Source organism: Zonotrichia leucophrys, chromosome 1 (assembly GCF_028769735.1).
Source record: "Zonotrichia leucophrys gambelii isolate GWCS_2022_RI chromosome 1, RI_Zleu_2.0, whole genome shotgun sequence".
In the NCBI taxonomy this organism is placed as follows: domain Eukaryota; kingdom Metazoa; phylum Chordata; class Aves; order Passeriformes; family Passerellidae; genus Zonotrichia; species Zonotrichia leucophrys.
The window spans coordinates 61,235,024-61,259,861 of record NC_088169.1 but is presented as its reverse complement, the minus strand read 5'-3'; the positions used below and the strand labels follow the sequence as shown (position 1 = coordinate 61,259,861).

Here is a 24,838-nt window from a genome sequence, read left to right as displayed (position 1 = left end):
CATTGTCTGTGAAAGCAAGGAGATTAGTGTTTGCCCACAGAGGAATCACATTGGATCTGCCTTTTTAGTTGTTACAGGATATACAGCTGGGTGGGCATATCTGTAGGGATGAAATGAGAGAACTGTCTCTCGTTTGTTTTCTCCAGTCAAGCATAAATCTCTAATTTTAAGGGCATTCTACCCTTGGTTTAGATTTGTTTATTTTAGTTTTACAGTCTCCATTTAAAATCCATTTTAATGAGCTGTTTATGCAATGATAGTGTTTTTAATATATGTTTAGGTTTTGTGCAACTCCAAGTCAGGCAATGATGTGTGAAGAAGGCATGAATTAATAATATGGCAAAGGCAACTGGAATACCTCCAATGGAGCAGCCAAACAAGATTTTGAGGTGGATGCTTGTCTGCCCATTTGCTTGCCTCTGCCTCAGACCTGTGCTCAAGCTGCTGTTTCTCTTCTCAGGGGTGACTTTTCTTTTCTGACCTTCTTGCATTTTGAAGCTGGTTAGGACACCCAGCCTGATGCATGAGTGGTATCAGCGTTGGTGTGGATTTGAATGTGAGATGAAGGTCAGGGAATTGAGGAATGCCAGGAAACCAGCATTTTTTCCCATGTGCTATCATTCTGCACTTAACTCATACAGTATGGGTGAAGTGGAATGGTACCAGGACTCCAGTCAGCAAATCAAATCAGCTCTGCAGTAATCTTTACCCAAGGCCGTAGGTGGCCAGCTTGGGAACCTCTGCTAGTGTTGGAAAAGTGTTGCAAGCAAACCCAAATCCCAGAAGCATGTCCAATAGGGAACATGGTGCAGGAATGTTAGTTGGGCAAAGACTTTCCAAATGCTGTGTTTGCCTGTGGCTTTTCTAATCATGGTAGATCGGCATGGGACAGTTTGGTGACCCAAGCCTTGCCATAGAGCAAGGTGTGACAGGGCCTTTTGATAGTCTTTATGTGTGCCTACTTCCTGACCACTCATAAGAGGCTTCATAATTTGTCTCCAGACATACCTTGAATATAATAACAAGAATAATTAAAACTCAAATAGCAATTTGGTGCTCTGACCATCTGGGATCCAGCCTGAGAGATGAGATGTAGTACAGGCCCTAAAGCTGTTAGTAAGGTAAGCTTTCTTCCTTTTTTTTTTCTCTCTCTCTTTTTTTTTTTTTTTTTTTTTGTAATTAATTTAAATGGCTTTTAAATGATTTTTAAATGAGTTCATACTCACAACAGCTTTGAAAATTTGTGTCTTGCCGGTGGGATCTAACTTCTGCTTCTACTGCTGTGCCTCAGTTTGATTCCCAGCTGGAAAAACCAAACCACTGTATCAGCTGGGTGCAACCTCAGCACAGTGATAAAGGAAAGCGAATAAATAGTTGGAAGCTTTTCTAAACATCATTTAGAGAATCCCTTTTTTAATATATGAACCCCAGGGAGAAAGGAAAACAGGGAGGAAGAGGATATTACATTTGCTTTATTAGCATAAGTGTGTGGTGGCTCTGTTACTTGCTTGAAAAGAGGATGATGAGAAGTATTGAGTGCATGAAGTTAAAGCTGATGGAAGTGTTTTATGGAGTATCACTTTCTAGCAAGGTTTTCTGTTCTCCTTTTCAGCCTGGAAGGACTTGATTGGGTTTTATTCTGCTAAGGAAACCAACTACTCATTGAGTGTTAAGGGAGGAACTGGAAGAATGGCAGAACCAGAGCAGTTAATTCTGGCCTCACCCTGGGGCTTCTGCCTCCCAAGCATAGCAGCAGAGTAAAGAGGAGTCACAACGGCACTGATTGTTTTCAAATAGTGTCTCTGTTGTTTATTTATTAAAACAGGGTGTCAGGGTGTGACACTCCAGTGCTGCCATTTCTAGCTTCGTTAAGCTTGTTATTAGGAGACAGATCTAATGCTATCAGGTGCAGTGGTACACTGATGCAAATAGGCAACTTTCAGGGCCCTAGTTAAGCCACTGCACCCTGTCACCCTGGTGGCTCTCATTTGGAGTTAGGAGGGCTTATGCTGGGGCTGTGTAACAAACACTGAGGTGGGTGATGTATCTCATGCCTCCTTAGCTCTGGGGCAAGCTCTCTGTGGGTATGGTGGAGGTAACACTTCCAAAAGCCTGTACAGAGGGACTGATGAGAAGAATTCCAACTAGCATCAGAGGGGAGAGGGAATCCTTCAGATGCCACACACTAGGCTAGGCAGAGGAAGGGAAAAGGGGTGGTTGTTTCCTTGACAACCTCTTTTAAGTTACAGGTGAGGCTGAGGCAAAAGAGTAGCTCTTTCTCCTATCTGAATGTGGACACAGGTTTTTGGCCAGATGAGTAATCTAATACTGATTACACCATTCTTTTCTTTGTTAAAAAAATCTGTCTTTAATGAAGGAGAAGTGGCAGGAAAACATCCAGAGATTTTTAATTTTGCAGCCAACGCCACAAAGCAAAAAATCAGGTTTTGGTGACTCAGCTCTTAGCAGGATTGTCACATGCTTTGGTGCAGCGGTGACTGCAGAAGCAGTAGTTTTCAGAGATAAAGCAGTAGTTTTCAGAGATAATGCTGAGCTGAGCCCTGATACACCCTTCAGTGATGTCATCTTCAGGTCTGTTGGTCAGACAGCTTATACTTTCTGGTCTCAATATGCATATGTTTTAGGGCTAAAGCAGCCAAAAGAAACTTTTTCATGGCCAACTAAATGGTGCCTTTTTCTCTCATATATTCCTTTTTTTTTTTTCTGGCTGCTCTGTGCTTTACAGTCTCAATCTTCACTTGAAGATATGCATCATGGTGGGCAGCCTGGGGTTAACCTGAGCAATTGTGCCAGCTGTCTTTCAGGCCTGGCTTTACCAGTCTGATCTCAGCTGTCAGCATTTACAGTCCTTGCTGACAAGAGCTCTCAGGCCTAAGAACAAGTAAGTAACGTCACCAAAAAGGCACTTGAGCAGCTTGTATTTCAGTCCATCTTTAGCAAATGTCTTTTAAATTTCCTGTGGATCTTATAGGAGCCATATGAAATACCCTGGGAAGTTTTATCAAAGGAGGGATACCAAGATGCCAGTGGGAATTGCCCCTGAGGGTTATGGAACCATCTTCCCAGCCCTTTTCAGCTCATTCCCAGGTTGTGAGCCAGGAAAATTCTTGTTTCAAGCCTATCAATCAAGTGTGATTCCCAGATATTTTACCTGTGTCTGGGGGCTGCCTCATGGTAAGAGCAGAACTGCACAACTAAGTACAGCTCAGGAGAGTGCAGGGAGGGGGGGAAAGAGGGGACCTGGCAGAACTAGACAGTTTAATTGTGAGACAATTCCCTTCTCCTTCACCTGGACAGACAGGCAGTGCCTTCATCTTGCATCTGAGGAGCTTCTCTTCAGACCTTAATTTGCATGTTTTCACTGTCCCACCAGATCTAGGGTAAATAAGTAAGTAAGTAAATAAATAAATATGTATATATATATATATATATATATATATATATACATAAATAAAAAAAACAAATGAAAAAAATGAAAATCGCCACTAGAAAGGGAGAATCAGTGGTAGGAAGAAGGAAAACATGGTTGTAAGTGGGTCACATAGATGAGAAACTTCAAATTTCTTGTTGCAAACAGATTATTTCCTCTCCGGATTCTGTTCACAGTAGAGGAATTCCACTGATTTGGTCCTCAAACAAGAGGAAAGAGGAGGATGACATCCTGAAACCATCTTCCACCACCTTTGAAGGACTGGGGCAGTTTCTCCACTGAGAGTTTCAGAATAACTTGCCCTGCTGCATGGGACCAACATGCTTAAAGGCCTTGAAAAGGCAAGAAACTGAGCTGGTTCATTCCAAATTGTCTTGCAGCTTTTTTAGGAGGAGGACAGCACATTTGTATGTTGTTGTCTAGACATACACAAACAGACCAACAATTTCTGTGTATCCTTCAGAAAATAAATAGTGACCCTCCAGGAGTCTGTCCATGTAATCATGCTTCTGTCTTTGCCCCAGGCTGGAAAAGGGTTTTAGAAAAGTTAGGGACTGAATGAGGATATCCTTTTGGGAGCAAAGGAAGGGGGAAATTAGCCACCCACTAATACCAGTTTATTGTAGCAGTGGTGTATAGGTGCTGCCCTCCAGCTGGTGGGGTAGGGCAGGCTAGAGACAAATGCAGCTGGGGGAGAGCCTGCCTGCCCCTCAGTGCTGCTGTGTGACCATTCATTTCTGAACCCTGCCCTTGCAGATAATTTCTAACTTTTCTTTTTCCACTCTTTGCCTCACTCGGTTGGTTATTTACCCAGAACATGATTTTCAGCCCCATCAAAACCCTTCAACCTTCATTCCCATCTCTTTGGTCCTGCTTTCCTTAGTCCATTCTTGCTCCTCAGCTTTCCCATATGCTGAGGGAAAGAGAGAGCCATTAAGAGAGATCCCCCCCATCCCCAAATAAAATTAAAAAGTACTAATGAGTAATGAATGTAGTGACTGTCTAATCTGGCAATTGTCTTCTCTCCCCCTTGTTTCTCCCACACGCTTTGATGTTCACTTTCCCCCTTTCAGTTCTGCAGTAGGAGTAAATTCCTTGCCACTGAAGAATATCTTTTGCTTATCCATTTTAATGACAACCTTAATGGGAATTCAAATAGTATAAGGCACAGATTGGACTCTGTATCCAACCTGTGCAGGACTGAGACCCTACAGTGTGTTACTGGAAAAGTCTGTCTTATTCTTGCAGGTGAAACAACAGAGCCTGTTAACGGGAAATGAAATTACTAATAGCAACTGGCCCATGTTGTTCTTCTGACAAGCCAGCTTGTGGAGAGTGGTTTGGTGACTGATAAGATAAGGGACTGGAAAAGAGACGTTGGGAGGCTCTTTCATTGAAACTTAAACAAATCTCACGTGCTCTAGATTGGTTGACGTCCTGCCCTAATACTTCACTTTTATTATTAACCAGAAAAACAAAATCAAATCAAAGTTCCCCAGGCAAAACAAAACAAAGTGAAAGTTCCCAAGGCACAGCAGGCGAAATAAAAATATGCTGAAAGACATGCATAATATATTAACTGTAGTTTGCTTCATTTGTAAAGAGCAAAAGAGAACAAATAACCAGTGTTTTTGCCCCTTACGGGCCTTTGTCAGGGACATACTTCTCTGAGCTGTTCAGTGGAAAAAAAGATTTTTAAAAACATTTTTTCAAAAGATTTTCCAGGTTGCCCTGAAAATATATATTAACTATTAACTTGTTCCTGGGATTTTTTTGAATCAGGACATTTCCAGCTCTCTGACTAATTTGAGTAAATTTATGCCAACAATAATGCAACCAGTTCAAACCTGCAGACGTTTCTCTGTCTAGCAAGTGGGTGCTACTGAGCTGTACAGAACAATTTACATGTATGTGAACTGCCAGGACCAGACCTTTAAACATAATTTCTGTGATATCCTCCTCAAAATTGCAGCTAATAATATAGAAGCCTTTTTTTTCCCCATCTTAGTCATAAATCCTCTTAAAACGTAATTCTAAGTAATGTACATTTAAAGACTGTAATTTAAAATCAAGTGTTTCTTTTTTGGTTTCTTTTTATTTTTTTTTCCTAGAGGGGGTGTATCCTGCAAATGCTTTAGAAATGAGAGCCTTATTTCCAGTACAGATACAACCGTTCTAGCTCCAGTGCTGTCCTCAGCCTGACTCCTGTCCACATGCTGTCTAGTCCACACCCAGCTGGCTGCTATTCTGTGCCAGAGCTTGCTGACACAGCCATCACTGGGAAACTTGTAGGAAATATCATCAAAATATGTCCTAAACATAACAGCATGGGATTTCTGAGGGACTCGATATCCTCTTCTGCACTTAAAGCACTATATATATATATATATATATATATACACACACACACACAGACACACACTGTGGTGCTGTTGGCAGATGGAAACTAGTGTTTTTAAGAAGTTGATTTAAAAGGTGACAGATTCCAGGCAGACAGAACAAAACAGATTTTCTTGCTGTTCTAATTCCTGCTGGATATACACCCGGATATCTAAAGAAACAGTGTGCTTTTCAAACCTTTACCTGAAATGACCTTGCAGAAATCTGGAGAATTGTCTTTGCAAACTTGTAGTCAAATTATGTGTAAGGGTTTCTTTTGTGAACCAGTTCTCAAAATGGGCTCAGGCTTCCTTTGTGACCCTGTTTCACCCTGTTAAAATCCCTTTCTAATTTTTTAACAGTTTTTGTGTTTGAAAGCTTAAAAATCTGAATTGGAATGTTTCAGTCTAACTGTAGAGCATTTACAGCAGTAGAAACTTGTATTTCAGAGAACAGCCCCACTTGTGCTTGTAGGTTGCAAAACACATTGTATGCTGCCATACATGCAGTCTGTCCTTGGTCTTTGAAATACTTCATGAGAGATTTCATCCCTCACTGATGTCTCGCTTTTATGATTTTTTAATATGCATGTGTACTTGCAAACCCAGAAGTTCATGTGCGCAAAGGGCTGCTGTTCTTTTGAGAGTATGGCTGTTAGGATTAGGCTACTGGAGGCCCTATCTCCGTCTTTTCCAGAGGTGACCTCTGTTTGTACTTAGTTTTCAGTGTAAGAGCTGCCTGTGCATGCAGCTTCTCCATTTTTCTATTAGTATTTCCTTTATCAGTTCGTGACACAGATACTTTAGCAATGGGCATGTTGCAAATGTATGTACAAGTCTCTTGCAGGCACAGGAGGAACCTGTTTTGTTCAACACAACCTTACTTTATGTGGCTGCAGTGGTTGGAGTGCAGACACTTTGCAATTTTAGTATTAATTCAAGAAGGATTGAAGAATTTATTCCAATGCAGAATTATTCTGCTCTTTGGTGTTTAGTGGACACAGGCTAGTTCAGCAGAATCTTTCCATGTGCAGGGCTTTAGGGATGTGAAAGGATGCCATTAAGATTCTCCCTTGGATGACACACCCTGATACACGATTGCTGTTTTTTGGAGGAGTTGTTTATTTTTATTTCATTCAAATCTTTCTTTGCTAAAAGCTTTCTGCCAGTAATTGCAGGCTCCAAAGTCAGCGGTAACATGGCAAAGACACATCCCAAATATAACAGATCCTAATTATACTTTCATTTCTTAAAGTCTCTGTCAGGCTGATTTCTGCTTAAAGAGCAGCTTGCCAAACTGGAAGTGAGCTGGCTGGTGATGTGGGTAGGAAAACTATGCAGAAAATAATGACCTTTCCCTCTGTCAAGGGCATCTGCCTGCTCGTTACTGCAATGATGTCGTGCCACAGAATCCCTCAGGTGCACTCACTGATTCCTGCTAATAGAAATCCAGAAATCCTCTACTCTGCTCAAGCAGACCCTTTTTGTGTGTTCATGTGGGCATGGTGAGACACACTATATCCCCTCCAGGCTTAATTATGTGACACAGGACTGTGAGTGAATGTGGAGGCCAGCAAGGAGCTCCAGGGAATCTCCATCAGGGCAGTTTTTCTAGCCAGAAATAGGCTTGTGGAACCCCCACCAGCACTACTCATTCCTCTTAGTCTGTAGTCCAAAAAAGAATGTATTTCCATATTGTGGCTTTGCTCTGAGTAGTTTAAGACAGCAGTTTTCAACCTCAGTTGTGCTGCTAACCTCTCCCAACCACAAAAAAATCACTGTGTGGCCCTATTATCATCCCATTACTTAAAATAAATACAAACATGGCAAGTGCTTCTGCCCTTGCTAGAAGTATTTGTGTCTAGAGTCATGGACTCTGGTTTTAGAGGAGGCATTTCAGTCCAAAAGATCATTTTCTGCTTTGCATAAACCTACATAAATTTTGCTGGGTCAAGGATAAGACTTTATTGCAAGTAACTCTCTGTAACAAGCCAGTAACAAAAGAAATCAGAATATGCCTCTTTTGACAGAGGGTAAAGTTTAAAAAAAAAGGAAAAAAAGAAAGACAGAAGAGTAAGTTTGTGTAACTCAGTAACTTTTGACATTTTTAATGCCATCCTTCCAGGAAAATAGAAGGAGTGGACAATGCTTCTGATCACTGGAAGGGATTTGGGGAAAGTCTTGTCCACATAGGAAATCTGTGTTGGCAGAAAAGTGTCCATGACAGGCAGTTACTCATCTGAGTAATTCCTTAAATGTTAACCAGACTTTCATGAGCAGATATCCAAATCATTGAACTGACCAGAACTTTGCTCCAGTGCTTTGAGGACTATTCCTAGCATAAGAGTCTCCTTCATTCCTTTCCTTTCCCTCCAATAACAAAGTAAGAAGAAACCCGAGTTTTGCCTTTGATTGTTCCTTGTGATCAGCTCTTCATAGGGACTCAATTTGTGCTGCTATTGCTGCCAAAAAAATCCCCCATGGCAATGCAAAGTTCCTTTTTCCTTAGTACAGACAACATTTGCAGGCCTGATGAAAGCGTTTCCCTCCAGGCTGTTGTTTTCTCTATACTCACTACTGCTACCATGTCTCATGGTCCTAATGCTAAAACGACTCTTTCCTGAGGGAGTTACTCACAAAGGTGGTAGACAAATCACTATTTTTCCTCCCCCTGTGTGTGTATGCTTCCTTTCTGGTATCTCTTAGCAATTTTTTCCCTCTTGTTATTAGTGGTCTCATTTCCAGGTATGTGGAAATTTGGTATTGTGTATTAGAGATGAAGCTTTGCCAAGCAATTATTTTTCTTATTCTTTTTTTTTAAATTTTTCGGGATATCATTCGTTTGGATAGTAGATGCAGATATGTAATCTTTTCACAAAGATTGTATGGATTGCAATTTTCGTGTGTATATTCTGTGTTGCAGAAATGCCTCCATGGTCAATTGGTCAATACCACTTTTGGCCCATTTTATCATCTGTTCATGATGGTGCTGTACAGTGTCTAATCATGCTACACTGATAATAAGAAAATATCTGTTTGCCTGATACAGTTATCCATTATATTATGATGGAGAAATTACTGCTGTTTTTATTCCTGTTAAGATCTGCAGTAATTTAGCTGCTTTGATTTAAGTGGTTATGTGCTCTGAAATATTATGGTGTTCCCTACCTTTCTCCTCTCATATCTGTCCAGTCTCTCCCAACTGGCTGGGCTGCCTTACCTGTGAGTCTGCTACTGCTCTGGGCTTGAGTGGCTGACTTTAATCTCTCTTTCAGTGCTACTCCAATCATAGTAATACTCTGTGTATTTTGCTCACATTTGGGCACATATTTGTAGGATGTTTTGTTCTAGCTCTGTGCTCTGCTGACCCCTGGATACTTTTAGCTGTACCTAGCTTGGTTGGAAGTTGTAATTGTCCTTAATTCAGCACATGTGAGCCCACACCTGAAGTACTGTATCTGATTTTGGGCTCCCCAGTAGAAGAAAGGCATAGGTAGACTGAAGCAAGGCCCCTGGAGGACCACCAAGATGTACAGTGAGCTGGAGCAGAGGATATATGAGGAGTGGAGAGATCTGGGGCTATTCAGATCAAGGAAAGGTCATTGGGGAATCTTATTGCTGTCTAAGACTACCTAATGGGAGGGGATGCATAAGTCAGACTCTTTCAAAGGTGCACAATGATAAGAAAAAGAACAGACACAATTTGGAGCATTTGAAATCCTGACTGTATATATTTGGAGGGAAAAAAGTCACCACAGGTGTGATCAAAGACTGACACAAATTGTCCAGAGAGGCTGTGAAATCTCCAATCTCAAAGCTGTAAAAAACTTGACTGCAGAAGACTCTGAGCAATCTCTTTTAAGCACAAGAGGACCCTCAGTGGTCCCTTCCAATATAAATTATTCTGTGACAACCTTAACCTCAGAGAGAAAGAGCAGATGATACAGGCAGCTTTGAAGGTCTGGATGGGAAGCTCTGGGAATCAGTCTCCAGAGAAGTAGGATTTGGGGGATGGCTAGTTATAGAACCATAGAACAGCCCAGATTGGAAGAGACCTTGAAAGATCATCTGTCCAACATTTTGTGGGTAAAGAAGCCTAGATGAGATTATCTAGCACCCTGTGCAATTGCATCTGAAAAACCTCTAGACAGAAATTCTACTACATGCCTTAGGAGGTTGTTCCAGTGCTTGACTGTTCCCAGAGTAAAAGTTTATTTTTCGTATTGAGCTGAAACCTCTCTTGATACAACTTTCATCCCTGCCCTTTGTCTTTTCCCTACGTCTCCTTGTAAAGAGAAAGCCTTCATTCTCTTTGCAGCTGCCCTTTAAGTACTGGAATACTGTGATGAGGTCCCCTGAGCCTTCTCCAGGGTGAAGAGAGGCAATGACTGAATGCAATTTTCATCCAAAGTTTTATAAACAGTTCCACTGAAAGAGAGGAGAGCAAGGCAGCTGCAGGAAGGTGAAGGACAGAAACAGTAACTCTAGCCAGTTCTGATGCCTTGAAGTCCCATCCTCCCAGATTTCTCTCCTCAATTTGCTTTTGTTTACGCTTCTTGGGCCTGAAGCTGTAGTGGTGTCCTTGGTTCTCAGGCTAGAAAAGGATTGTTTTGTCTAAGTAAACTGTGAAGAGAACTTGCTAACACTTTGTATGAAGTTCAGAATTATATAGAAATGCAGTATAAAATTTGAAAAATATGACAGCTAAAACTTAAGACATCATTCCCTCTTCTATTTTTGGAGGACTTGGAAAGGAACAGGCCACAGAATATCACTGCTGACCTGCAGTTTGTCCAGAACTGCTGTGGTTTAATCCCAGCCAGCAACTAAATACCATGCACCTTCCCACTCACCCCATCCCCCAACACCCCTCCCTGTGGGCAGGAGAATTAGGAAAAAAGTAAAAGTTGTGGGTTGAGATAAGAGCACTTTAATAAATGAAGTAAGATAAAATTTAGTATTAACAATAACAATAATAATGCTGCTAATGATGATAATAGTAGTTATTGAGTAATGAAAAAAGGAGAGAAATAAACCCCAAGAAAAAAAATGGTGCACAACACGGTTGCTCAGCACCAAATGAGCAAATGCCCTGCCCATTTCTGAGCATGATCTTCTATGGTGTGAAACATGCCATTGATCAGCTGTGGTTATCTGTCCTGGCCATACTCCCTCTCAACTCCTTGATTGGCAGAGCATGGGAACGTGAGCAGTCCTTGACTCACTCAGTGAAAGCACTACTTAGCAGCAATTAAAACATCAGTGTGTTATCAGCCTTATTCTCATACTACATCCAAAACACAGCACTGTACCAGCTACTAGGAAGAAAATTAACCCTGCCCTGGCTGAAACCAGGGTGAGGACACAGCTAATAGGCAAGTGAGGTGGAGCGCTGGCTGACTCCTGTACTCCTACATGAGGTCAGTAAGCAGGATCCTGAGCAAGAGGCTCACAGTTAGGCAGGGCTGCCTGTCTTCCTTTGCTCCCTGCCTCAATGCCTGCCTGCCTTCAGTCCTTGGTAACACTCAGGCTGCTGGCAGCACAGCAAGGAGGCTGGTGAGTATCATTGCATTAGCCATTATTAAAGGCTGTTAGCATTGTGTGCTGTGACATGTACCTGGTATTTACTACTTTTTCTCTGGATTGCATGGTATCATCTTGGATGGATGTGAGCCAGTTTTCAAATCCTGCCCTTCCTCTTTCCCTCCCATGTGTTGGAAATCCAGCTGTGTTCAGCAGGTATAAAAGTGCTGACCTAGAGAGCCCATGACAGCCAGCTGCACTCCTCTATTCCCTTTCTCTCCTGTTTCTATCGCTCATTTTTCAAATGAAGCAGTTCTGCTCTTTCTGGTGCTCAAAATGGGAACTGAGCTTTTCAGTGCAGAAACTTTCTGCCCTTGCTGTCAGTCACACAAGGAGTTTGTGTGCCACCTGCACCAGTTTAGGAAAAGAATCACTTGTGCATGTGCAGGGAGAGCCAGCTAGTCTTTAATTCAGTTTTCAAGCATGTATTATGTTTTGCTCAAGCAAATGATTAATTCAGTTCACCATTTGAAGTTTGTTAGAGAAGCAGTCTCAGGAAGGCATTGTTCAGGAGCATAAATCCTAGTAAGTCTTTAGAAGTATAAATTTTGCTGTGGCATCTTCTGATCAGTGAAACAGGTCTTTTGCTGTCTGGTCAGCTTTTCTCCATGTCACAGCTGCCTAGGGAAGGGCAAACAGAAGCATTAGACTTTACATTAGAATATTCATCTTCCTTACACAGCAAACGTTCCCCAAATTGCTGTACACTGACAGCTTCACACCATGGCCACCTTCCCACAACAGGTCCCTGGACTGAGGAGTCACAGAGACCTCCACAGTACAGAGGAATCACCATCTGAATTGCCCTGTGCAGTAAACGTGGGGCTGGGTTTCACTCTTTGAGTGCTGGTGGAGCTGGAGATGAGGTACAAAGTCACAGACTTTGTGCTCAGATAGTCAGCAAAGACACCTGTCATTCTCAGAGGGTTAGAAAAGTGGAGCAGCCTCTGTACCTGCATTGCAGAAATGTGAGTGAGAAAATACATGATGAAGTGAGGGTGAAATTTGTTGCAGTGAAGAACTGAACAGTAAACAGCACCTGTTGCTTCTGTGCTTTTTGACTGTCATTTATGAAATGGCCAGATCCTTCAGGACACTGCTGTTCATTATTTATTGCATTTTGCAAAGCTGAGTATGGAGAAGTTGCAACCTAGGAACCTCTGGAAACTAAAGGAGGCATGAGGGGTTGTTGATTTGGTTTGTTTTTCCCCTCTGAAAACTTTTTATTGAAAAGCAAGTAGGACAGACCGAAAAGGGAATATCCCCTTCATTGTTGTGATACTGGTGAATTGAGATATTCTGGGAGAAAGAGTCTAAACAAAGGGATGTGCTGGAGTGTAATCATACTGTGTGAATTGGAAGTTGATAGCAAAGAGTTGTCTACAAGTAAGTAACTTCACAACATTTCCATCAGTCCAGGACATTGAGTATCCCTGCATGCTCCAAGCCAAGTGTTGGCTTGTTTGGGGGCTGGGAATTGCACTGTTGGAAATGACAGGCTGCCAAGCTGTTCTCACAGATACAGTCAATTTTTGCAGCGAGCCAAGAATTAAACTTTATAGCCAAGAGTTAAACCTTGTAAACCTGTGTCAAATAACAACCCTTTTGCAGTTCATATGCCATTCATGCATTTGTACCATTAAAGAATAAGTCTTATTTGGAAATAGGTCTCAATTTTGAAATCTTCTAAATTTCCCTCTTTACATACTGTTCTTGCACTACAAGAAGGCATCATCTGCTGCTTTTAAAATGTACTCTAAGCAGTAAAACTTGAATAACAAATGCTACATTAAGCTAATAAACATCTTTAGACCAGTGGGTCATGGCACTGAAAATGCCTGTTCATGAAAGCTCAAAATTCTTCAGCTTTAGAAACCCATGGAAGCACATAAATCACTCAAAATAAACCCACAGAGAAATTGCCTCCCCTTCCCCACTGCTGCCCTGCTGTGGGAAAGACCTTTTGCTACCCCTGATTTCCCCCTGGAGTGAAATCCCATCCACCATTCAATACAAAATTAATAAAGGTATATGGAGCATGTTGAGCAAACACTGACATATCCCCAATGGTGAATTTACATCCCTCCATTCTGTTTAAAATTAATAAAGGAAGACAAGGCATACAAAACCAACACAGGAGAGTATAAAACCCCTCTCACAAAGCCCACCAAGGCTCAGCACTGAGGGCGAGGTTCTGCGCCGGAGTAAGCGGCTCTAAGCATGAGGCAAATCTTGGGGTGGATACTGGTTCCCTTCCTTGGGCAGGTTCAGGAGGGCTGCCTGGCAGCATGCCCAGTGGATTTGTCACTCAGGAGTGGGAATTGCCTGAGCTCTTTCATGTGTTTGCAATGTGTCTGTGACATTCCCTCCTTTCTGCAGGTGACGTGCAGGATAAAAGATGATGTTTCATTTGAAGTCTTGCTCAGCTGCATCTCACCTTCCACTTGCCTTTTGCCCTTGCCTCTCCCAAAGGCACACTCTGCTGTCATCAGTGTGCAGTTATGGGTCTGTAAAAATGTTCTGTGATCTGAACAGCCAGCCAAAGGCTTTGTGGTCTGTTGTGATGGACCAGGGACTGCTGGAGGAAAGGATTGAAGATACTCTGAATGTTGGTGGCATTCGCCCCCTTTAGAAAATTGCCTGATTTTAGCATAGAAAATGGGTAAGCATCCTCAAACACTCCTTAGATAATTTGACTCAATGATTATTTGCTTCTCAGGTACCTCTTTATGGACTGGGAGGCCTGGCATGGAGGTCAGATACCAGCAAGATGGGCTCTCATAGTTATCCTACAGAAATTAGATATATTCTCTTATACTCAAAGCAGTCAATAACCTCTTCTTTACCAGCACCTGTTACATCTGTACCCTTCAGAGCTGTGCCAGACCCCTCCACAAGTGCCAGCCATCGATTCAGCTGCAGAAACTTCCCACAGCTGATCGTGAGCAGTTGGAAACTGTCAGTTTTCAAAATGTTTATGGCCACACATTTCTGAAGAGATGAGCTGTCTTTTGTTGCATGCTGGCTTCAGGTTAAGCTATTTTTTATCACTCTGATGTTTTGTAGACACCACTGGTTACTCCCAGGTTTGCAGCATCAGCTTCTCTCACCAGTTCATGTGTATTTTATGAGCCCAGAGATGTTTTGGCAGAAAGTGGAGCTGTGCCAAAAAGTGTTGTTCCTGCTTTTCTTCATGCTTGCCTTTTTTTCTATACTTGCAGCATCTGAGGAAGGGGAATGCTATAGCTGTGGCAAGGAAAAGCTGCCCAAACTGCTTGGTAGAGTGATGGCTTGTGTGCATATTTACAACTGTGCAGGAGCAGTGTGTCAACTGTGTGTCTTCGGCTCCTTACCTACCAACTCCTCACACTGCTTCTGAGAGAAATTGTGCCAGTCTGTGGTGGCCTGTTGGAGGTCTGCAGATGGTACTTTGGTTGCCACAAAAGTAGGATTTATTTGGGGACTGTCTTGCAAGGACTCCAGAGATTTTTTCAATCTTGATGTCCCGTGTGGGATCACACCAAGGCATCCCCCTTGTGCCCTGTGGGACAAACCCACAGTGTCCTCCCTCTGCCAGCACTTCAGTGGGACTTCAGTGTGTACAAGGCCAAGCTGCTAATCTACAAATTTCAGAAGCACATTTTGCAAGCAACGCCTTTTAGCTAACTTAAAGGTGAACTGCTCATTTGGATGAGGAACTGTGTTAGGTAGGATGAAGCTGTTGCAAGACAACATCTTCCTTCCAAGAAAATTCCTTTCTGTAGGCAGTCTTTAGTCATCTTTGTAACCTTTGTCATCCTGTCCTCCCTGGGGAGTTTACTCTGTGACCTTTGCTATTCTTCCAAGGCGCCTCATAAATTATTATTCTTTTAAATGGCACTTAGACTGTCGTCGTGACTGCTAGCCTTGAAGATTTGCAGTCTACTCTGTAATTTTGAGGGGGAAAAAATGGTTTAGTGACAGAAGAAATATTGTTCCTCACGATAAAACTACTTTTGTGTTTCATTTTCCACTCAAGTCATTCATATCCCTGTCACTAACCTCATTCAGGTCAAGGGCTTGAGGCAGAGAATGGGCATAATATTTTTGGTCAGACTGATGCATCTGAATATTGCAAACATCTGTAATTTTGAATTGAAATGAACATTGTGTTAAATCCTCAGGCAAATATTATCAAGACATAATAGATTACTGAAGTTTGCATTTCTTTTGGCAATTCAGACCAAGGCTCTGTCGACTGGTTATTCCAGACATTAATGAACCTGTTTACACAAAGGGAGCTGCTCCTTGTGGCTGCAAATTAGATCCTGGATTCTGCAAACTTTGTAGGAAATTCTGTGGGCCAAGTAGCTGAGATAATAATGAAAAAATTAATCAGGCACGCATTAAATGTGAAGCATGGAAGAAAACATCTGCAGCACTCGGTGGACATCTGGGTAACATACTTGCAGTGCTGTTTTGCCAGCTTACATCTGGAGTGGTTCATGAGAAGAGAGCAGATGCTAGTGTGAAATAGGTCATCATAGCAGCAGGGCATCAGAACAGAGGCATTTCTTTTTTTTTTCTTGCAGTAACAGCTATTTCTTTTTATTCACACCAATTATGAAAATGTTAGCCAAGTATGCAGTGTGAATGCATGTATTGTGACAAGCCAGTACTCCTAAAGGGTGTCAAGGTAGAAAAATAACCTAACAAGGAGGCTTCAGAGTAGTCCTTTTGCATTACACACAGACTATTCTTTAACAGACATAGTGATTATTTTTTTGTTAAGATTATGATCTTTTTTCCCCCATGCTTTTTTTTTTTGTATTTAATAGAGATTTTACTAAATGCCTTCTAGGTGGCAAATGCCCAGAAGCAAAGATGCTAATTCAGGCGAGTTTCATCAGTCATTTCAAAAGAGAGGTCACACAGATAAGAGAAATGAACAGTACACAGTGTGTGAAGCAGTGACATTCAGTGAGCCCTTGTCACTAGCAGCCATTAGCATGGGGGCCTGCTGTTGCCTTTCAGTGCTTTATGTGCTTTTCTTGACCAGGCAGGGAGCCTTCAGAGCACTGCAGCACTTAGTAGCATGCAAGTTATTGTTTCTTTCTTGAATGCTTTATATTTTTAGTACCATTTAGATTTTTCCGTGCCCCCTTGTGCATCTAAATTTTAAAGAGAATCAAAGAATGCATAATTCATATCTGTCCCAGAGGTAATGGAATGACTCAATGATATCCGTGAAGGAGATGATTTTAAATTTCATGTCATATGCAAGGGGTCATATTTATACAAAAAGTGCAAAATTGGTCTCAGGGATACCCAGATAATTATCCTTACAATAATGAGCATGGATTCCAGGGGGGAGTATCACAGGAAGCTTTAGTGTCTTGTGTGTCACCATCCCTTATTATCACGGCATTATGGTTGTCGTGATTGAAAACTGATCTCAGGCTATGACTTGTATTTTGACTTGGAATAACACTTCCAGGAGGTGTGAAAAGACAGGTTTGCTTTGATTCTGTTGAAGTATTCATGCAAGATGTGAAGCATTTGTTTACTGCTGAAATTCTTTCCTTCATTTAAAGAAAAACAATTGTTTATTGATGTTGGGCAGAACCCACCAGTAGATGCTTTGTCACACAGCACAGTTCCACTAGACTATTTCTGCTCTCCTTTCCCAAAAGCCTAGAAGTGCCATGGCTAGAAATAATTGTCTAGTTCTGTGATATGCTATATGTTTGAAAATGCACTTTATGGTCTGTATTACAGACAGTTCAAAGGGAATATAAATTGGTGCAGTATTCTCTCTTTCTTCTACTCCAGTTCCATATATGCATTGAATTTTTACCCTGAAACATATCTTTAACAGCAACTTACCACTTTGCATTTTATTTAACTTGGACTTTGCTATATTTGTGTAATTGTTATGATCTAGCTGCTTCTGTAGTTTAAAATGTTTAATATCCTCTAAACCAATTCTACTCTGACTTTTAGCATTGTATATCCAAGGAGAGAGCTGATTTTAATTGCTTTTCCTTTGGGAACTTCCTAGTTTTAACTTTACTTTCCAATTTTTGCAGGATTGGCCATGAGAATTTGTAGAGTTTGAAATTTGAAAGTTTGGAAATACTGTGATGGGGCCACTGAGAAGTTACCTTCCTGTGTACAGGTCTGTAAAATGTATTGTGTTCTGACTATTTGTCATGGTTTAGGAATGGTATTCTCCAGTTTAGTGTTCCCACTGAAACCACTCCAAGCTGTATGTTGCTCACTCCCCTGCTCTCTCCCTGCCTCATTCCCTCCTTCCCTCCTCCTTCCTCTCCTCTATGATGGAGTGGTGAGGAGAATGGGAGTCACAAAAGATAAAGATCACAAACTGAGATAAGAACAATTTACTAGAAACAGCAATGCAGTAAGAAAACGAACAGTAACAGCAACAATACTAATGATAGAGCGTGTAAGAGAAAGAAATCTTCTTGCTGACCCCATGGAAACCTTTGACAATGCACAGCCACTCCCTCTGCCATGCCACCCCAGTCCAGAAGCAAGCCCTTCCACCTGTCCTTGGAAGATGACCTGAGGTGGTACAGGATAACCTCTGGGTCCTAGCCATTCCCCATCCTGGCCACTGCAAAAACTAACCTTGCCCTGGCTGGAACCAGGACAGTATTTCACCATGTAGACCCCTATGCTGACTTGTTATTTTTTTTATCTTTAATGCCTGCAAGCCAAATCTAACTTTATGCTAGAGAAAATGTTGTGAAAAATTCATTTTGTTTCTCACCAGATGCTTAGGACATAACTCTATTCTGTTACTGTTGTACAGATGTGGAGTAACCCATTCATTTTTCCTTCAAAATGAATGATTGCAGTTTATACAGTTGAACTGCAGAAAGGAATTGGACCTGTATGTCATTTTCTTCTCACTGCTCTGCCTTTCAGTATGTTTTGGAGCTGCATTACCCTAAAAGGCCCTGAAATCGATTGCTTCCATCCAGGTTGCTCATATGTGAGCAGCTGACCACAGTTACAGCTGTGGATATTTTCAGAAGCACACTTAGCAGACGATCAGCAGAATTACTGAGGCTTTTTGGTCAGGAGGAGCTCAGGTTCATGGAAAGTTTACAAAAATGGAAAAAAAAAGTTTATATTTAAGAGACTGTAAAAAGAGCATAATAATAATGGCCTGACTCCTGTAGTGTCAGCATGGCACGAAGTGGTGAGAAGCCTGTGGCTAATGCTATGTCCTTGTCAGCTGAAATGATAGTGTGGCCAGCAATCACTCTGATTTAGAGGGCAGAAAACACTCTCCTGCATTTCAATATGTTTTTCTATGCAGCTGTATAATAGAGAAAAATTTTATTTCTTACTGCTTTCACATCTAGTACTAAACAGCATTTTAATAGAAATCTGCCAAGAAAAACCTATGGGAATCAACTTTTCCATCTAGGTGGTCATACCCTGCTATCGGTCACACTTGGGGTCTGTAGGAATTGTATGCCCTAAATAATAGTTTTCAAAAATGTTCATTTTTGAATATACTGTATTTCATTTGCTTGGCTTACCTTGGCGTGCTTTGGGTGTTACTGTTTTCCATGTTGACTCTGTAGTCACATACTGTTTTATAAGTCTGTAGGAATTCTGCAGGGAAAGTAGCCTGTAAACCTTAAACAAAATCAGATGGATTTAGGAGATGAGAGGTATCCAAAACAACTTTTAATTCATTCTTGGAAATTATTATGATAATACCTTTTAAAGCCAACACAGCTCCAAGACACTTTAGAAACTCTTTGAACCTAGATGTAAACCTCACACAAGGGCACAGCTTCTGTAATGAGCGAAAGCCCTGCATCAGACTGGTTGAGATACTGCAGATACAAATCTGATAATGCTGCCTTGGGCCTGTGTTGAGTGAAATCTCTGTGTTCAAAAATAAGTAGCTTTTCACTTAATTGAACAACTGTTGAATGATCTGTGTCATCCTAAGGCTTTGACTGCACTGCTTCTTTCTTTAATGATGATACCCCTTCAGGCAAAATTTGTGGTTTTCTTAGACAGGGGGTGGGGAGAAAGAAGTGCAAAACACTGGAAGACATTTGGGTAAGGGAGAAATCTAGTTGCAGTTGGCATTTGCTAGTACTTTACTAGTAGTAACAGCAGCTTCATAAAATCTTCCTTTCCAGACCTGTCTATGATTGTTGTTTGAATCACGCCTCACCTAAGGCTTCCAAAGGTTACTGCTAAAATTGCCAAAACAAAGCAAGGTTGGGCCTGTGTCTTAATAATGTGATACAAATGCAATCAACAGCTGCCATGGGGAGAATTTTTAGGCAAGTCATTTGTCTAAAACACATTTTGAAAGTTTCCTTATTCAGCAATCTAGTTCTTGGAAATTTGTGATGTACATACAAGTTAGTATTGTGCCATTTAAAAAGAGGATAAATATGATACTCATTTGATATATGTACATGTTAGATGCATGTATATTAAGAAACATAAAGTAGTTGGGGAAGGATGCGCTGTACCTTCATTAGAATGCAGAAGCAAAGGAAAACCAATTAAATTAAAAGGCAAGACCGTTCTACGTAAAAGGACATAGGAAGTGTAATTTCCCCTTGGAAAGTATTGCCCCAAGGTGTTATCAAAAAGTATTGCCAGAAATAGATATTTACAGTAATAGGAATGCCATCACAGATATATTTTTCATATTTTACCTTTATAAAGAAGTTACAACAGTGGTTACACAGCAGTGGCAGAAGGCTGAACTCACTGATCCTCAGCCTGGGGTCTGGGTGAAGCTTCTTCTCCAGCTGTGTGGGTATCTCTTGTACCACTTCTCTGAAGCATCTGGTGTTGATGTTGAATGGAAGCAGAACAGTGATCTAGCTAAATAATTAGTTTAATCTGGGTCAGCTATTTCCATTTATCCCATGTCTTTCACTGCAAATTTCAAAAAATGCAATTTTTTGTCATTTGTAAGTATCTCCTCCTCTTGTTTTCTTAATCTCTTGTTTATTTCCTGCATAAGATCCCTCAATTCATTCTCCAGAGAGACCTCTTTTTTCCTGAGATCTTTATTACTTGTTCTTGCTTTGTTGGAATTTTATTAATGTATTGCTTGAGTTTCTAAAGTTTTCTGTTGGGGTCACTAAATACCTCTTGGGGTGTCCTCAGATCTTTGCCCTTGACACTCCTGTGGTGAAACAAGTATGGTTTGGTTTTACAGGGAGCAGAGATAAACAAAAGTTGTGAAAACAGTTCATGGCCAGCCCCCACATGGGATGAGGAGGCTCTGACTCCTGGGGCTGGGCTCCTCTGCCCTGTCCTCCTGTTACAACCTCCTGGGCACATGGTCAGCGTGGGCTGGCTCCTGGCGGAGTTTGCTGGGGGCAGCACTGCTCTGTTGTCTTGCTGCTTCTCAAGTGAAGAATTCACAACTGGCAAAACACAAATCTGTCAAAAAACATAGGATGGAAAGGGAGAAGGGAGAGGAATAGTCTAGGGAGGACACTTCTTACCGTAGCTGTAATCATGGCAGCTATACCTCTGATGTCCATACTGGGGCTGCACGTGGACCTGCTGCTGCACTGGATAGAAATGCAGAAAGGCCAGAAAGGCCAAACTCTCTGTGCCACCAGGCTTTGCTCTGGGCTCAGAGCTGTCCCACCAGAGGCTCCAATGGAGGGTTGCAATGAGAAAGCAGAGGGAGGAGCACGGTTATCTTTGTGCATCTTATATGTAAATTACCTGGCTACAAAGAGACAGGAAGGAAAGGGGATGTTACTGCCTGGAAAAATGCCATGTGTGCATTTGATATATTTTTCATACTTGAATTTGAATATTTGAATTATTGAAAAGATGGAAACAAAATAGTTTGGTAGCTGGAGAAAATCTGTAAGCTAGATGCTTGAAGGAAGATAAAATGGGAAGGTGGGGGAAGTGAAAGCTGCCATTGAGGCAGAATTGTATTTTATTAGAACAGAAATCCAAACAAGACTGTGATTTTGTAAAGACTGTGATTTTGTAAAGACTCTTGTGTCCAGATCCTGAGTCTTATGTGCAAACTAATTACAAACACAATGAGCTGGTGCAAGGACTTGAGCACAAGTCTTGTAAGGCATGACTCGGGGAGCTGGGGGTGTTTGAAAAAAAGGAAGCTTGGGGGAGACCTTATCACTCTCTACAACTGCCTGTAAGGAGGGTAAAGTGAGGTGGGAGTTTGTCTCTTCTCCCATATAGCAAGCAGTGGGGCGAGAGGAAAAATCCTCAAGTTGCACTAGGGAAGGTTTAAATTGGATATTAAGAAAAATTTCTTCATGGAAAGGATTAGAACAGCACTGGAACAGGCTGTCTAGGGAGGTAGAGGAGTGACCATTCCTGGAAGTGTCCAAAAACATGGGCATGTGGTACTTAGGGACATGGTGGGGAATGTGGCCATGCTGGGCTAACAGTTGGACTTGATGGTCTTGGAGGCCTTTTCCAACCTCAACAATTCAATGATTTTATATGTAATTGTTATTTTCATTTTTGAATAGTGGCTCAGAGTGTCTGTTACCATCCAGCTCTGATTTTTTTTGCCCGCAGCGAGCCACAGAACAAGTTATTATGAGCAAATCTAGAATGGCAGTGTGCTCCCCTGAGTAAGAGCTGTGGCCAGAGGAACAGCAAGAGACTGAAATTCGTATGCATGCAGGGAAAGCAAACCAGCATCCAACCCAGACAGCAGATTAACTTTCTGCTGGATTTTATGTTTTGAGTTCTTTTCAAGGTATTTCTAGGAATGGTTGCAAGTACCTCCTCTGCTGGAGGAACAATGCAGAAACATCCTTAAATACTTCCCTGTTGTTTAATGATAGCTGCTTCCCAGAAGAATGGAAAACCAGTTGAGAGACTCCTGCAAACTAAGCAAAGTTTTCATAGGCTCAGATTAGGAGTAAGGGTCTTTACTTGCCTCACTGTGGTGCCATCATCTTCTGCTTCAAAGTGGCACTTTGATGATAATCTTTGCTGATCTTAATTCCTGAGGCAAAACATAAAAAGAAGGGATACCTTTACTGTCAGTGGTCAAGAACACCTTAGGGACACCAAAGGTAATTTGGCTCATTTGCCTTCACTACCAGCAAGAGTTGTCTAGATAATCAGAGGGATGTTTGTCTAATCTTCCAGTGAGGAATTTTTCAGTGCCACTCCATGTAGCCTTTTCCAGACCTACACAATACTTGGCTATTTTTAAAATCCATGTTATGGTCTATTTGCTCCATAGGGAGCATTTTGGTGTTTTATCTATAGTGAAGTTAGAAAACAGTTGAATGTAACTTTCTTTATGGTAATCTTTCAAATATTAGAAGGGAAAATTACTTTACATTGTAGCTGATTTAAGTTGTTAATCCATTTTTTTGGAATAAGCAATTGCAGATCTTATAGGTTCCATTTAAAATACTTCTCCCTCTCTTCACCTTCCATGTGTTGCTAAATTCTTGATACAAGTGCCAGCATTAAGAAGCTGAACATAGTCAATATGACTTTCAGATAATACAAATTATGTAAAATAAGCCCAGAATTTAAAAGTTCAATAATTATTATGGAGCTACACCCTCAGCAAAATGACCCCAATCCATATTATGCCTCAGCTGTGTGTAAGTGGAGTCACTGCTGGTGCCTTCTCTCTCTTCCATCAGTTAAGCTCTCTCAGTGTGATACTGGGTAATGAATGACACTGTTGGAGAAGCACTAAGTGAGCAACTGATGGCTCTCAGCATATGGATAATGGCACATCTTGCACCTTTTCATTGCCCACATTCTGCCTGCACAGAGATAGCTGAACAATAGATGAGGGGAAATGGTGGCCGTAGCGCAATTCAGAAACAATAATTGTCCATTAGGTCCCTCTAAAAGAAAGACAGCAAAGAACTGCTAAGGTTTTTATCCCTAAGGCCCTCAGAAGAATCAATCACACATCATGAATAATAATAATAATAGAAGAGGGAGGACAGCTGTTCAACTGAACACCATCAGTATTGACACCTTCCAGGAGGAGTAATCCCCTTGACCGAAGCAGGTGTCACAATAAGATAAAAGTCATAGGCTACAGCTCCAGTGACAGTCTGTTGCCATATACAGAAAGACATGAATTGATTTCACTTCTGAAAGGCAGTTAAAACATCTTCTCCAGCTGAGAGGAGAAATATGCTGTCACCGCTGTTCAAATCTCCAGAAACAGCAGTGAAATTTGAAGAGATAGTACTCAAAAAACAAAGATTGTTCATATGGCCAAGCACCAACCAAAATGAACATTTCTCTTGCTTTTTAGCTAAATATGAAAAAGGCTACTTGTTCAAAGAGTAAACATTAAAGGATTTTTTGAATTAGTTTACATGAGAGCAAATCATACAATCTCAGAATCATTTAGGTTGAAAAAGACCTTTAAGATCATCTCCAACCTTACCCCAGCGCTGCTGAGTCCACCACTAAATCATGTCCCTAAGTGCCACATCTACACATCTTTTAAGTACCTCCAGGGATCATAACTCCCCTGTTTTCCCTGGGCAACTCCAACAGTTTATTGGAATTGTAAAATTCCAATATTTTACAACTCGTCTAATGAAGAAATTTCCTCTAATATCTAAGCTAAACCTCCCCGGGTGCAACTTGAGGCCATTTCCTCTTGTCCTGTCACTTGTTATTTGGGAGAAGAGGTTGACCCCACCCCAGAGAAACCTCCCTTTAGACAGTTGCAGAGAGCAATAAGATCTCCCTGAGCCTCCTCCAGGCTGAATAACCCCAGGTCCCTCAGCTACTCCTCACAAGACTTATGCTCTAGAACCTTCACCATCTTCCTTGCTCTTCTCTGGACAGCTCTTGATGGGTCCAGAACTGAACACAGCCCTTGAGGTGTGGCCTCAACAGTGCTGAGTGCAGGGGGATGTCACTACCATAGTCCTACTGGGCACATAATTTCTGAATGATGGTGAGTTTGATCCTTCAGTTAATATATTCAAAATGTTATCAGCATTAGAATCTGCCTGTGAAAAGTATTCAGTTCCTTTTTGTCAGCCTTGTAAAAACTCTTCAACACCAGCTTAATTTAGGACCAAGCTTTGTTCATCTTTAGAACTCAAAGCTGAGCAGAGTCAAATAAGTATCATTAGTAATACTAAGGCAAAGTCTTGATTTTGGTAAAGTTCCAGCCTTCTCTCTAGGCTGATGTGTAGCACATACAGCACTTCTGGGATTGAGAATCCCAAGGTGTACTGCTCCAGAATGACTCAATTCTAGGCTCAATAATCCCTTCAGAAAAGGGAAAATACAGAGGAAGTGATTACTAGATGCCACAAGTAAAAAAACTAACCAGAATAAAAATGCAAAACTTAAAGGAAACCATGTCTGCTTTAATTGACTATATGGAAGAAATGACCTAAAAATGGCAGTAGGCAACCAT

At 41.4% G+C, this 24,838-nt stretch overlaps 1 protein-coding gene across 6 annotated transcripts in view; it reads left to right on the top strand.

The window, feature by feature from the left end:
- The window catches only part of ENOX1 (ecto-NOX disulfide-thiol exchanger 1), a 357,261-nt gene that overhangs the window by 94,242 nt on the left and 238,181 nt on the right, over positions 1 to 24,838 (top strand). For all 6 annotated transcript variants that reach the window (XM_064714384.1, XM_064714364.1, XM_064714402.1 and 3 more), the window contains one exon: positions 17,481 to 17,569. The gene's annotated coding sequence lies outside the window, so the exon portion shown is untranslated. The remainder of the gene's footprint in view (positions 1 to 17,480; positions 17,570 to 24,838) is intronic.